The sequence below is a fragment of the Papaver somniferum genome, chromosome 1 (assembly GCF_003573695.1).
Source record: "Papaver somniferum cultivar HN1 chromosome 1, ASM357369v1, whole genome shotgun sequence".
Classification (NCBI taxonomy): domain Eukaryota; kingdom Viridiplantae; phylum Streptophyta; class Magnoliopsida; order Ranunculales; family Papaveraceae; genus Papaver; species Papaver somniferum.
The window spans coordinates 6,256,395-6,272,750 of NC_039358.1; the positions used below are offsets into that span (position 1 = coordinate 6,256,395).

The window sequence follows — 16,356 nt, forward strand, 5'->3', positions numbered from 1 at the left end:
GTGGAAGTTTCTAATAGGGAGATTAAGCACATTCTGGAGAAGACGGTCAACCCGTCCAGGAAAGATTGGTCATTGAGATTGAATGATGCTTTGTGGGCCTATAGAACAGCTTATAAGACACCAAGAACCTAAAAAGTTTTAGCTCTCTGTTTTGTGATTTTACTTTTAAAAATCCAAAAAGATCATAGAGGAATAAACCCTTCCAGGACTTCACTCAAACAATTTAAGTATAAAGATCAACTGAAATAACCAAGCATGCTCCATCTTTCATCAACCAATCAACAAAGGTACAACAGTGGTGAATTTTCATTTAGTCAAATACAAACCTACCAAAAATTCATCAACAACAAAATAATTGCTTCACACCAGACACGAAAAAATTGCAAAACTCAAATTTTGTTTAAACACAATAGAAAAGAGGAAAATAGCTACACTCATTCTATAGAAATCGAAATTGTCAACTTAGCCTTTTCTCTTGAATAACATAGAAATAAAAACCAACATTGAAAACTGAAGAACACGAATAATCACTTAGAAACAACTACTGGTCTTCATCTCTTCACCTCGTTCATACTGTAAAACAAATCTCAAAACCACTAAAAGCAGATAAAAAATGCTAACTTTAAATGAAACCCTAATCGAAATTACAGTTCAAAAGGCCCGAAATTATAGAGAATTTGAAACCTTAATTGAAAAATTTAGGGAAAATCGATAAAATGATAGAGAAAAGAGAGTTACCCCATATCACCTAGATCTCGATCATCTACAACCAATGATGTTGTTTGGAGAAGAGTTTGTGTTCTGGTTTTAGGTGTTCGTCATCGCTTCCAATAAATAACACGAATCAGAAATAAAATCTAGATCTAAATGAGAACTGAAAGAAAAAAAATCGAGAAACTGAGATGAAACAGAAGAGTAGAGATTGAGAAATTCTAGAGAGAAGAAGAAAGAGAAAAGAGGGTTGGGAAAGAGAGGGTTTCGACTGCTCTGAGAGAAAGGAAGAAGATAGAGGTAGAAGAGAAACTTAACTCTTCGATAGAAACAAGTAGTAGAAATCGTCAAACGGTTCAAGGGGGTGGAAGTATATCAATACACATAAAGGGTACAAAATCATGGCGGAAAAAGATTTCCAAAGTGTTACCTGGAAGCATGTGAATCGCATGCTTATGATATCCGCAGTTGCTAATCGCAACAGAACGCAGGCAGTTGTGAGTTTCGCAACAAAAACAAGATGTTGCTATAAAAAAAGTTCCAAAGTGTTACCTGGAAGCATTTGAATCGCATGCTTATGATATCCGCAGTGCTAATCGCAACAGAACGCAGGCAGTTGCGAGTTTCGCAACAAAAACTAGTTGTTGCTAAAATTTGGCAACTGCTTTTTCTTGTTGCGAATTAGCAACAACTCTAGAGTTGTTCCAGTGCGTGCATTTATTGAATGTCGGAAGCGCATGGATACTGAAGAAACTATGTGAACTAGGTTTAGTTGCTTGGTCTCAACTATACGAAGTTGGTTTAGATTTTGTATAGCGGCTTAATTATGAGAGTATTCAATTCTGGACTACTTCCCGAGGTTTTCTGCATTTGTTGTTTCCTCGTTAATAAAATCTTGTTGTGTCTTTTACTTTTCTATTTTTGCAATTATAATTGTTTATTATAATTAGAAGTAAAATACACAAACGTTAACTCCGTATTACTTGATACTGATCCTATAGAGTTTGGTTAAGTCCGAACCTATTATCAAGTAGTCACACTTTGATTGTTGTATTGTCTCGATCTCGTATCCATAGACGATCACACAAAGTGTGAATACCTATTTGTCGTATTGTCTCGAATTTGTCCATTGAAAATCACTTTCGTTAAGAGGACTTATAGGTGGATATTTTAAAGATTGTGGTGTATTTTGTACCCTCATCTTTTCAATCGGTATCAGAGCAGGCAAACACGAAAAGATCTAACAATCTGTGTTTGGTGTGATCCAAACTATAAGAAATGAACTCGAATTCACATGAATCGATTTCAGTTAACGTACCGCCAATATTTGATGGAACAAACTATCTATGGTGTAAATCTTCTATGAGATCTTCTCTTCAATCACGAGACTTTAATACGTGGCTATTAGTCGTCGATGGTTATAATCGCCCGAAAGTAGAAAATTCGGAAACTGAGTTTAAACGCTTAGTGGATTATACAAGCGAAGAAAAGGCTTTTGCAAAAAAGAATTCAGATGTTTTGAATGCAATTATACATGTTGTAAGCTGTGATCTACAATATCATGTATCAACATGCCAAAATTCAAAGGAAGCTTTGGATAACCTTCAGATCGTATTCGAAGGAAACACATCAGAAAAGGAAGCTAGACTTCAAACTCTAACTTCTGATTGGGAAAACATTCGAATGGATGACAACGATACGTTTGAATAATTTCATATTAAACTCTCTGAGATAGTTAATGCTTCTTTCTCTCTTGGAAAGACTATTTCTGAAAAAAAATATAGTGTGCAAAATTTTCATATCATTTCCATCTAGATACGAATCAAAGAAGCATGCAATCATAGAAGCAAATGATCTTTCAACAGTCTCACGAAGCACACTCGTTGGAAAGTTAAAGATCTTTGATCATGAATCACAGTCTATTCAAGCTAAAGGAATTGCTTTTAAAGCTGCAAAACTTCTAAAAGCTCCAATGGAGAAAGATAGATTGATGGATGATTCTGATGAACTGATTGCAGAGAATTCTGATGATGAAATTGAACAATCATTATCATTAATCATTAGACAGTTTCGATATCTCTTAAAGAAAAGAAATAAGAGATTCATAAAAAGATGCTCATCGATCTTATCGACCCCATGATCGATTTCTTTTCAAGAACAAGAATGACCAGGAAGAAGATGATGGATATCAGCCTCAGTGCTTTAAGTGTAAAGGTTTTGGTCATATGGCTAAATATTATCCTAATCTTAGGAAATACACCGCGAGCAAGGCATTAGCTGTAACACTAGATGAAACCTATGATTCATATGATTCTTAAGAGGAGGAAACAACTAATTTTGCATTAATCGTCAATTTGATTCCCTCTTCCTCCATTAGTGATTTAACCATTTTAAAAATCGACATGTCTTCCGATGTTGAAAAATCATCTAATGGTAAAGGGAAAAATAAAGCAAAGTGCAAAAATGTCTCAAAAAATAGGATTGCTAAAAGATGCATATGCAACTCCAACCAATCTCAAGATACTTCGCTAACTAGAGGTAACAAGAAAAGATGTTTCATACGATACTAGATCAAGGACACACTGGTTGTTCCAAATCCCATGATGATAGAAAATCTCATACTAATACCACCTAATTGGTATTAGAATTACATCCTCACCTTGTGTGCCGAACTTGTGTGTGAGGAAGTAAAACTCAAGGCACTCTTGTGTAGATTATGGGAACAAAATATAGTATAAAATATTCGTATTTATAGGAATATTATATTTTCGGAAGTATGAAAAATATAAAAAGATCCTTCTCCTTCTTTGGTCATTCTTTGTCCGAACTATGAGTCGGGATCCAACGTATTCTCTTGAAAAGGTGCTTGATCTGAAAGTTCTCTTCAAGAATAATTCTGCACCTCCTCTTGATGTTTATAAACCTAAGAGGAAAATCAGAAATAGAGATTGGCTTAGCAAGAAGGAAAGAGATAATATATTGAAGGAAGATCAATGTATTGAGGCATTGACACACTTATGTGTTCAATCAAAGACAAAATTAAAATCCTTCACGAAAACATCTCAACTGCAATAAATTATGGTCAAGCAACAAGGTTACTTACTTGAAGAATTCACAAACTGAAGACTGAAAGTAATAATCTTCCTTACTCTAGCACTGATATGAAGGATTAAGCTGCTCAAAATAGACATCAGTTTTTGATTTATTTGAATTATTGTATAAGGTCTATTTTTGAATAAAACAATCAATTATTTATGAATAAAATTATTAATTCTATAATTTTTCTTCTGATAGTTTCCGATTATATAGCATGTGCTTGAATATCTCTATTACTGCTATGTGTTTTCGGTTTATGGGATGTCTCGATTTCAATTTTCATAACCTTAATATTCGATCTCATATGATGTGAACCCTTGCGTTTTGTGTGACTTTTTGATTTAGCGGGATGAAGTTTTCTCCCATGTTGGTAGGCTTTATCAAAGGATCATAAGGTGTTCCGATTGAAACTCGTATGTAAAAAAGTCACAATGTGTTGAATGAATTTTTGTTTACATGCGTTGTGTTTAGCATAAAAATATGCGTTTCGGGTTTTCAACTTTTGCTATTGGCACACATTATTTAAAACCGACTCAACCTTTCGCTGGCAAAGGTTGCTCTTTTTTTTTGTTCTTTTTTTCTTGCGAGAGGATGACAACATACTGCCGGAGAGTTTTAACTTGAACTTGCGCTTAATGATATATCTTTCTGGGGAGAAGAGGATGCGGAATTTGAGGTAACGAATTTGTTAGTTAACCGATTTCCGGTTTAAGAAAAGCATGCTTACATTGCATATATTTTTCTTTTACTTAACAAAATTTCAGTATAATTGATATACATTCCATTATGTATGTATGGATGTGTGTGTGTGTGTGTGATTCAACTGTATCTGGTTAAGAAAACTATGTCAATTTTTTTGACTTATTGTTTGGTATCTTCTTTATTGTTTGATATCAAGTGTTTTTGCTTGACGAAATTTTTGTGCAATTGTGGTGCTATAATGTCTATGTTTGTTTCAATTGCTTTCGGTTAAGAAAATAATTTTGCAAGTCAATTTATTTTGGTTTTTTTATATTGTTTATGTCTTAACAAAATAACAGGATCATTTGTTTAGTCCAATTCGATTATGGACCAGAGAAACTAAGTTAATACTGATCTTAGTTAGACTTATCAAATGGAAGGATTCGGTTATTCAAGTCTAATCGAATGCCTTGACAAGAAATACTAGTTAACTAACCTAGTATTTGTCTTGTCTAAAGTGAAAGGTCCAGTTATTATCTGAGTAATTAGAACCTAATGAGATAAATAAAGTTAATTCTGATCTTTATTTTGGTCTTATCGAAATAAGCGATTGTATATGTTTACAATCGGTTTAACAAGGGAACTAATTTTCTTAGTCAATTTGTTAAACAATTAGGGAAAATTGCTTCGGGAAATTGTTTCCTTGATAACATATTAAAACTAAATTACTTGTAGTTTCAGTTTTAATATTGGTTATCTAAAGTGGTATGTGAAACGTTCGTGCTTAACTCTTATAGGTTGTGCAAGTCTTTTAGATTTGTAAGATCCTTTAGGTTTGACCTTTATTTTCTCGATTTTTCATTTTGTGGCAAAAAGGGGGAGAAATGTATGGAGTAAACAAGTGACTTGGAATCACTAAGGAAAGGACAATTGTGCTTAAACGTTATAACTAACGAAAGACTAAAGCATTGAATAAGGGGGAGCAACATATTCATATTGTTGTTGTAGTTATTTGGACTATAAAAAGTGGAATAACAAAGATGTTCAGATTGAAAATCTACCTATCTTACCTTTAGGGGGAGTATAAGCTTTATTATTCAAATGTCAACAATGACATTTATTAATTGAATATATGCAGGTTATTGTGATGTTGAAACTTGGAATCAAGCGTATGTATAATGAATTCTTGTAATTTGTTTATCCATGTGTATTAAGAGTTTTGTCACTAAAATTGACAAAAAGGGAGATTGTTAGAGCATATCTCGGTTTAATCCACTAAGCGTTGGTATGTCAAGTTTGGTTGTCATATTTTAGTGAACCAAAACTCATCTAAGAGTCACTTGATTATGTACTAGAAACAACTTCATATAGGTTAGACTAGAAAGTCTAGGAATATGAGACATACAAGTATTACTCGAAGACTTGAAGAATGTGAAGAAGTAACGAGATACAACGACGACGTCATCCTTCCTCTTGAGGTTAGTAATATTGACTTGAACTGTTTCATTCCTAACGTATCTTTAAAGTCGTGCTATATTGAAAACATAACTACGGAGCTGTGAATGACACTTTACTCTAGTAGTCAGACATGAGATCATAGTGTTAAGTAATTATACTACGAAGTATAGCGCTTATCTTTTGAACTTCGTAGTTATGACATTGACATAATCATATGAATGCTATTGTGATTATGTGTATGGGTAAAGATGAAGATTTCATCATAGGAAACAATGTTTGTATTTGTTTAATAATGGAAGTACATTCATGAACTTGTTTTATGAATCGAAAGAGAAATCGCTAGGCTTATTGGTATTGAATCTTGGTTAACTAATCACAATGCCAGACTTATGATTTGGTATGACTAGTTATGATTAATTAGGGTAACCGATCCCAAGTAATCACCTGAGATGGTATGATTGATATTTGTAATTGGTGTGACCGATCCTAGTAATTGGTGTGACCGATCACAAAAGAATTGTGTAATCGATCCTTGTAATTGGTGTAACTGGTCCTAGTAATTGGTGTAACCGATCCTGGTAATTGGTGTTATTAGAGCATTGCTCGGTTGAACCCACCAAGCGTTGGTATGTCAAGTTTAGTTGTCATATTTTAGTGAATCAAAACTCATTTGAAGAGTCGCTTGATTATATGCTAGAGTCAACTTCGTAGGTTAGCTTGAAAGTATTAGGATATGATACTTACAAGTATTACATGAAGACTTGAAGATTGCGAAGAACTATGAAGCTACAACGACAACAATCATCCTTCCTCTTGAGGTTAGTAATATTTGACTTGAATTGTTTCATTCCCTAACGTATCTTTCAAGTCATGCATATTGAAAACGAAACTGCGAAGCTGTGTATGTAACTCTAGATATACATAGTATTAAGGAATACAATACGAGGTTTATTGCTTAATCATTACACTTTGTAAATAATATATCGACATAATCGTATGAGTGCTGTTGTGATTATGTATGTGTGTGAGTGAATATTTCATCCTAGGAAACAATGTTTTTACATTCCTTTAAAGGAATTAAGTTCACAAACTCGTTTGTGGATCAAAAGGGAAATCTCTAGGCTTATTGGTATTGTCATTTATTGCAAATCTATCTTGATTACCAATATGTGTGATGTGTATAACCGCTCATAAACTTGTTTATGATCTTGGTAAAACTATTCACACGGCCTGACCTATGTCATTGGTATAACTTTTGTTAGTAAAATCGACCTTATGGTGTGATCGATGCCTTAACTTTTATCTAGTCATTGAGGAACCGATCCTAGTGAGGGGTGCAACAAGTTTGAAAGAGGTGAATCTATCCTTGTAAGAGGTGCAACAAGTTTTTAGTAAAAGTTGAACCGATCCTATGAACATGTGCAACAAGTTCTTAGAAGATGGGGGAACCGATCCTATGGACATGTGCACCAAATTACAAGTAGTTCCTATAAGTATGTGGGGGAACCGATCCTAGTACCTAGTCAACCAAGTTTTGGTAACTAGTGTGACTATGCACAGTACTCACATGGAGGTAGAACCGAAACTTGTTTTGGTAGAACCGTGAAACCCATGTTTCGTGATTTGATAAGATAATCAATCACATAGTTCTTGGAAGTCGGATGCAAATCGTTTCCAAGATTGTAAGTATGAAAAAAGACTTGCAAATTAAGGATGTCGACATACTCTGAACACGTGTTGTAACTCTTATCATTAATTGTTCAATGATATTCCTTAATAGTTAAAGGAGAATCCCAGGATCAAAATAAATTGAGAATTTTTTAATTAAGGTTTCTTGGTTTTAATATGGTATTTAATTTCCAGCAATTAAATACATATTTTTATAAAATAATTAGTAATGTGCATTTACTGATTATAGATTTTTCTATTGGGATTTCGGTCAATATTTGGACAGCGCATTTCCAGGAATTATGAAAACCGATTTTTCCTTTATTGCATATTTGAGAATATTCGATTTTGGAAATTCCTTGGTGTCCAAACTTCCTTTCTATAAATATTGAAGTTTGCATTCCTAGCAAACCAATCCTCAGAGCCAGCAAAACTACCTTAGTTGTGTTGTTACTGGTGGAGCCGTCTATCGGAGAGAAGAGTACCCTAATTAGGAGAAATCTCTTACGGCCGCTCGGTTTAAAGATTTCTTTGGGATTGAGAAGCTCTATTAGTACCGTTGGTGGGAAACTAGATAATTTCGGTTTATTCTTAGTTTCCGATTGATTTGATTGACTAATGGTTGAAATTTGATTGCACCTAGTTTGTTTATGCTTGAGAATCTTTTCTTCTGATATATGATCACTCAAACTATATCGAAGTTTCGACAGGGATCTTTAGACTGTTTGTAGATCTAAAGACGTCTTGTGATAATCCAACGTTAACAGACTTCGTTCTGTGTGTGATTGATCACAAGAGATTCAAGTTGATTGTGTGCAGGTGTCTGTTGAAGATCTTAGAAGATTTGAAGACAAGAAGACTTTTGGGTTCGTAATCTTTGGTGTACACAATACTTGATTTGGCTGGAAAGGGATCCGACTATAATCAGTTTATCTTTGTGATAATCGTGATTGATTAGTTGAGTAGATCAGCATCAATACAATTTTTTATGATTACCAGTATTGATTGCATATGTCTTACAATTGCTTTGGTGATTGGTAAGAGATAGATCTAAGGACCCGACAAAGGAGTTTATTGGTTAAACGGAAGAGCCTTTGTCAAACTCATATCACTTTGTTTGAAAAGAGTTGTTACCGAACAGATTTGTTGTTCCTTTACTGTTTGGAATACGAACCAAAGGAATTGTTCCAAGTGCGTGACTTTTTACAAGTTGGAGGCGCAGGGATACTGAGGAAACTAGGTGAACTATATAGGTTTAGTTGCTTGGTCTCAACTATACGAAGTTGGCTTAGATTTTGTATAGCGGCTTAATTCTGAGAGTATTCAATCTGGACTAGGTCCCAGGGTTTTTCTGCATTTGTGGTTTCCTCGTTAACAAAATCTTGTTGTGTATTTTACTTTTCTATTTTCGCAATTATAATTGTTTATTATAATTAAAAGTAATATACACAAACGTCAATTCCTATTTTACTTGATAAGTAATCTTATAGTGTTTGGTTAAGTCCGGACCTATTATCAAGTAAACATACTTCGTTGTTGTATTGTCTCGATCTCGTATCCATAGACGGTCACACGAAGTGTGAACCGATTAGTTGTATTGTCTCGACTCAGTCCATAGACAATCACTTTCGGAGAAAGAACTTATAGATGGAAATTTTTTAGATTGAGGTATATTTGGATACCCTCGTCTTTTCAATTGGTATCAGAGCAGGCAAACACGAAAAGATCTAACAATCTGTGTTTGGTGTGATCCAACCTATAAGAATTGAATGCATGACTGATTCAGTTAACTTTATGTAAGAGTATGAATACTCAAATGTTGAAGATATTCCTATTTTGTTGACTCATGATCCAGGATTTACAACAAGTAAGAGAACATCTGAGTCTATCTCTGATGAAAAAGAAGATACTGATAAAGAGTTGATAAAACTCCTAAAGCCCATCAAATCTCTGTCTACTAAAATGATGATTGATGAGTGCCAAATATTGTATATATTTATCCCTTTTTGTTGGCATTTAACTCATCTTTTGCGCAGTAATTCTACATTTTATCCCATATTCTGTATTTTCATTGTTTTCAAGAATAAATATTTTTCTTACTTAATTTTGCATTTTTAGGTAATAAATAAAGTTTGGATGAATTGCGGAGCGAAAAGAGAAGAAAAGTAGTGAAAAGACGGGAGGAATTACACAAGGAAGCCGCGAAGAATGTCGTGCACAAGAACAAAAGGCTAGAAGTGGGCTTGAAGAGGAAGAATTGTTCTTAAAGAAGACATGGGCCTGGCATACCCAAGGCCCAAAACCCTCACCCAAACCCATTTTCTATATCCAAGCCCGTCTCGGATTTCAGCCGTCAGATCGAAGCATTTCAGCATCCTACGGTCGCTCCTATGCCTGTGCATCAAATCCCGATGATTCCGCTAAACACTACAACACCTAACCTAATCTCGCACTGTAGACTTCGTTGTATTTTACATCCTACGGTCGCTACAAGCTGCTTCTTTCTTAGCCGTCCGATCCACCTACCATCTCCATATCCAGCGGCTTCAGCTCGTGGTACACACATCTTGATACACCCGCCTAACACACTAATACTCGAACCCTATGACCTAGCCAAACAGCTCCCTACCCTAACCCATATCGACCTCCACCTTCGTCTTCCTCTCCCCCTCTCTGCAACAGAACCACCATACCCTGCCGTACCACCACCTATTCCACTTCCACAACCACCACTACCTACACCAACTACCACCAACTCCACCATCTCCATCATTACCCGACACGACCCATCCCCCTAATTCGAAGCGCTTTAACCTCTCTCACCAACTGACCTAGGTGAGGGTTGATAAAACACCTCAAATTAGGGAGCAATTGTAGCGATTGGGAGCAGGAGAAGAACCGAGAGAGGCAGAGAAGACATGGGGCGACGTCAATTCAAAGTTTTGGTGAGTAAATTTCGGAGATTGAAAACCCTAATTTCAATTCTAGGGTTTCGAAAAAATTGGGTATTTGGTGATATAAATAGGGGGTGATGTAGAGGGGTAGAGGGGGAGGATCTCTGGACTAGCCAGAAAAACATTTTGTTCTGTTTTATTTCACAATTTCAATTTCAGTTATTGCATGACAGTTGATAGTGAATGTTATATGATGTTTTGATTTTTATCTTGAATGTTGAGAATGTTGTTTCAATTAGCATATGTGATGAATGTTGATGCTGTTAACATGTTTTTCATGAACTAAATTACGGCAGCTAAGGCTCAGATGAAGCCTTAGTGCATTGTTGGATGATGAATTGCTAGGTTAGAGCCTTAATGCTTGTTTTTCTTGAGCAATGGGAGAGATTAGTGCTCATCTGTGTGCTTGTGATTGATTGTACTGTCAAAAGACAGTCAATGCTAGGAGCACATTAGTTGAGCAAGCTGATTTTCTTTCCATTCCAATTGTATGCTTAGGGTCTTAATTTCAACCTAGAACTACATTGTTTGGCTAGGACACCAAGGTGGATTCTAAGCCATTAGCTTAGCCACAATTCCTTTCTTCAGTCACTTACAATTCCAGCTCTGCTTTTATTCACTGCTCAGTTACTTTCCTTTACTGTTTTGCTTAGTTCTTGCATTTTGAAGCCTATTGTGCACTGAAGTCAGTGCACAAACTCACTCCTGCCCTTGGCTTACAGCCTTGGTTCCCTGCCATTGTTATTTTATATCATCTGCCATCTAATCCTTGCTGTGCTGCCATCTTATGTTAACTGTTTTAGTTCTTTGTATCTGCCTTCATCCATCACTGCTCACTGCCATAGTGCTTTGCACCCATTGATAGCTTAGGAAAACTTCTTTTAAGCACTCCTACTCCCTGTGGACTGATCCCTTTCTTATCCCTATATTATAAACTTGGCCTTGTATACTTGCAAGAGTTTTTGTGTGTTTTCCATTCCACACCAAGTTTTTGGCGCCGCTGCCGGGGAGTGGTGCTGTGTGTTGAATTTCTTCTCCTTGCTATCCTTCATCTACCATTGCATCTCTGTCAAGATCATTGCAGAGTTACCTGAGCTGTTGTTGCTGCTGCTGCTGCTGTTGCTGCTGCTGCTGCCAAGCCAAAGCCTGCTGGGCTGCTGCATCTCAACAAGTTGTTGGGCTCATCTAACTGAGGTGGGCTTGTGCCACCATTACTTCTGGGCTTCACCACTTCAACTGAGCTGGGCTCTGTTGTTGTCGGGCTTGTGCACCTTCTGCTGCTGGGCTCTGTTCCACCTGTTGCTGCTGGGCTTGAACGTGAGCTGCTTAGGACGATCCTAAAGCCCAACTGGGCTGTGCAACTAAAAGGGGACTAAAAGCCTATTTTTGGGCTTCCCTCCAAAAATCAAGTAAGCATAACCCATGAGTTAACCCACTTGGGCCTCATTTAAATTCAAATTCGGGCTTGTAATAATTAATTTAATTATTTCTTTGGGATTGTAATAATTTTTATTTATTTTCTTTTTATTTTTTTTTATATTTGGGACTGTAATTATTTTTTTTTGTTTTTTTTATGTTTTTTGTTTTTTTATTTTTCTTTTATTTTTCTTTTTCTTTTATGGGCTTGTAATTATTATTATTGTTTTTATTTTCTTTTATGGGTTGTGCTAATTTATGCTAGGTTTAGTTCAAAAACTTTTCCAAAGCCCAATTTTAAACCAAAAACAAAATCCCTTATTAAAACCAAAACCTACTCAAAAACCAAATCTTCGTAACCCTTGTGGGCCAAATTGTTTCCGATTGCTCTGTCTGACCAACATGTTAGTTGAGGTACCTACAAGGACATGATTGTGACCTATAGAGACCAAACAAACAGACTTGTTAGAATTAATCAAGAAGAACCTATCGAAATTCTGAGTTCTGAGGTAGACAGCCCAGATCAATCCGAAACAATGGGAGAACCCCGTACCCTCAAGGATTATATGTACCCAACTAGAGCCAGTCAACCTTCTTGTATTGTGCTACCCGAGGCTAATGGCCATTATGAGCTGAAATCAAGCACAATACAGATGCTTCCTATTTTTAGAGGTGTTGAGAATGAAAACCCGTACCACCACGTGAGAGAATTCGAGGAAATTTGTGGAACTCTGCGTTTCACTCAAATGTCCGACGAAACCCTAAAGTTAAGGCTCTTTCCTTTCTCCCTGAAAGATAAAGCAAAGGCCTGGCTTTATGCTTTACAGCCTCAATCCATCATGACATGGGATGACCTCATAAAGGAGTTTTTCAAAAAGTTTTTCCCGAACCACAAGACTGCGACAATTCGTCAAAGTCTGGATAGCTTTGTGCAATTAGAAGGTGAGACCTTAGCTAGATACTTGGAGAGATTCAATGAATTATTGCTCCAATGTCCCCATCATGGTTTTGAAAAATGGAGACTTGTGCAAATTTTGTATGAGGGTCTAGATGTGTCCACCCGAACAACGGTTGAGTCGATGTGTAATGGTCTATTCGTAGACAAAACTGCTGACGCGTCTTGGGACTTCTTGATTGAAGTAGCTGAAAAGACGCAACAGTGGGAGTCCATCCGTGAACCCAGAAAGACTACATCCGAAGCGAAGGCTTTTAGGATTGAAGCGGATTTCGAGGGAAGAGCAAACATGGCATCAATAGTTAGGAGATTAGAAGAGTTAGAACTACATAAAAATTCAAAACCTTCCACCACTACTCTCCGAGAACATGTCGCTTCGTCTGTATGTGCCGCTTGTAACGATCCCAACCATCAATTCCAAAATTGTCCCGATTTGCTTGCAGTCCAGGAATCTAGGCTTGAACAGGCACATGCCATGTTTCAAAAACCAGAACATAACCCCTATTCACAGACCTACAATCCAGGATGGAGAAACCACCCTAACTTTTCATGGTCCAAAGGCCCCACTCAGGGAGGACCATCTCAACCCAATCAGAGCTATCAAAACAATCAGGGATATCAGAACAATCAAAGTTATCAACACCCGAGAAACCCTCAACAATAATCAAACTCTCAACAACAATCATATCCTCAACACAATACCGACAAGAGACTATCCACCCTAGAGGAAATGTTCCAGAGTTTGATGCAAAGTCAGAAAAATCTAGATCAAAAGATGGATCAAATGTGTGAGAGAGAAAAGGGTAAACTTCCGAGCCAACCCCAACAAAATCCAGAGAGGATATTTCAAACAGGCACAACATCCTGCACTGAAACCTCACCCGATCAAGTCCATGCCATTACCACCCTCCGAAGTGGTAAAGTCATCGAGAACAACGTGGGCGAACCTAATGAATCTGATACAAATTCCACGCTGTCTCCACAACCCCAGAAAACCAAAGAACCTGAGCAAGTTGGAAAATCTGACAATTCTACTGCTGTGAATGTCCCTTTGCCAACTCATTCTCCTGTTGCCCCATTTCCTCAAAGATTGATCTATCAACAGAAAAGTACCCATTATAATGAGATGTTAGATCTGTTCAAGAGAGTCAACATCAACATTCCTTTTCTTGAAGCAATCAAGCAAATCCCTGCTTATGCCAAATTCCTCAAAGACTTGTGTACTCAAAAGCGCAAGCTCAATGTGCAAAAACGTGCTTTCTTAGCTGAGCAGGTGAGTTCCATCATTCTGAACAAAACTCCACCCAAGTTTAGGGATCCAGGATGTCCAACAATTTCTTGCACTATAGGAGAACACACGGTCAATAAAGCGTTATTAGACCTAGGTGCAAGTGTTAACCTACTGCCATATTCTGTTTATGAGCAGTTAGGTCTTGGGGAGTTGAAACCAACATCTATCACTCTACAACTGGCAGACCGATCTGTCAAGATTCCTCGTGGAGTGGTCGAAGACGTTTTGATCAAGGTTGACAAATTCTATTTTCCCGTAGACTTCATTGTCTTAGACACTCAACCTGTACAAAACCCAGACTGTCACATTCCTGTCATCTTAGGACGTCCTTTCTTGGCTACGTCCAACGCGATCATTAATTGTCGTAATGGAGTGTTGAAACTGTCTTTTGGTAACATGACGGTAGAATTGAATGTGTTCGATATTAGTCAACAACCTGTGAATCTTGATGATGATGATGTGCATGAAGTTAATATGATTGAAGGATTAATGCAAGATTCGTTGACTAACATTCTATCCGTCGACCCCTTTCAAGCATGTATGGAGAACTTTAACCCAGATTCCTATGATGATGCATACTGTAGTGACGTCCTATCTCTGCTCGAATCTGTACCTCAAATGGACGTCACTGAAAGGAAATATGAAGTGGAACCACCCTTACTCTCTGATTCCAAGCATTCCATCCATTGTTGAGCCACCCAAGCTTGAATTGAAAACATTGCCTAGTACGTTGAAGTACGCATTCCTAGGTTCTTCTGATACTTTACCTGTCATTATTTCATCATGTTTAGACACGGAACAGGAAAGTAAGCTTTTAGAAGTACTTAAGGAACACAAAGAGGCCTTAGGATGGACCATCTCAGATCTCAAAGGAATTAGTCCCACCATTTGCATGCACCACATTAACCTTGAAGAGAATGCCAAACCATCGAGGGAAATGCAAAGGAGACTTAATCCTAACATGAGAGATGTAGTCAAAGGAGAGATCCTGAAACTACTTGATGCGGGTATCATATACCCAATTCCCGATAGCAAATGGGTTAGTCCCATTCAAGTTGTGCCTAAGAAGTCAGGCATTACTGTAGAACGACAAGAATGAATTAGTCCCTACTCGTACAACCACAGGATGGCGAGTATGCATCGACTACAGGAAGTTGAACACAGTAACAAGGAAGGATCACTTCCCGCTCCCTTTCATTGACCAAATGCTAGAACGTGTGTCTGGACACAGTCACTACTGTTTTCTAGATGGCTTTTCCGGTTATAACCAAATTCACATTGCTCCAGAAGATCAGGAAAAAACTACATTCACGTGTCCATTTGGGACGTTTGCTTATAGACGTATGCCCTTCGGGTTGTGTAATGCACCTGCTACTTTTCAGCGTTGCATGATGAGCATTTTTTCTGACATGATAGATAGTTTTCTCGAGATCTTTATGGATGATTTCTCTGTTTTTGGTTCCTCGTTTGACGAATGTTTGAAGCATCTTGCCCTCGTGATATCCAGATGTAAAGAAAAGAACCTTGTTCTAAATTGGGAAAAATGCCATTTTATGGTGAATTCAGGAATAGTTCTAGGACACATCATCTCAGAAAAAGGAATTGAAGTGGATAAAGCTAAAGTTGACCTCATTCAACATCTACCACAACCTTGCTCTGTGAAGGAGATCAGATCATTTCTAGGTCATGCTGGTTTTTACCGGCGATTCATCAAAGATTTCAGCAAAATCTCCAGACCTCTGTGCAGTCTTCTCTCCAAAGATGTTGCCTTCAATTTCGATGCTGCTTGTGTGAAGGCATGGGAGGAATTAAAAACCCTTCTCACCACCGCTCCTATAGTCCGACCACCCGATTGGAAGCTTCCGTTCGAACTTATGTGTGATGCCTCTGATTATGCTGTTGGTGCTGTTTTAGGACAGCGAGTTGATAGACTACCATATGTGATATACTATGCTAGCAAAACCCTTAATGATGCCCAACTCAATTATTCAACTACCGAGAAGGAATTGCTTGCCGTCGTTTTCGCATTAGACAAGTTTAGATCTTATCTGATAGGGTCTAAGATCATCATATACACAGACCATGCGGCTTTGAAGTATCTTCTTTCCAAGAAGGATGCTAAAGCT

The 16,356-nt window shown here is 37.2% G+C and overlaps 1 pseudogene; it reads left to right on the forward strand.

Annotated features, from left to right (window-relative positions):
• Positions 1–16,356, forward strand: part of LOC113290687 — a 28,872-nt pseudogene extending 12,516 nt beyond the window's left edge.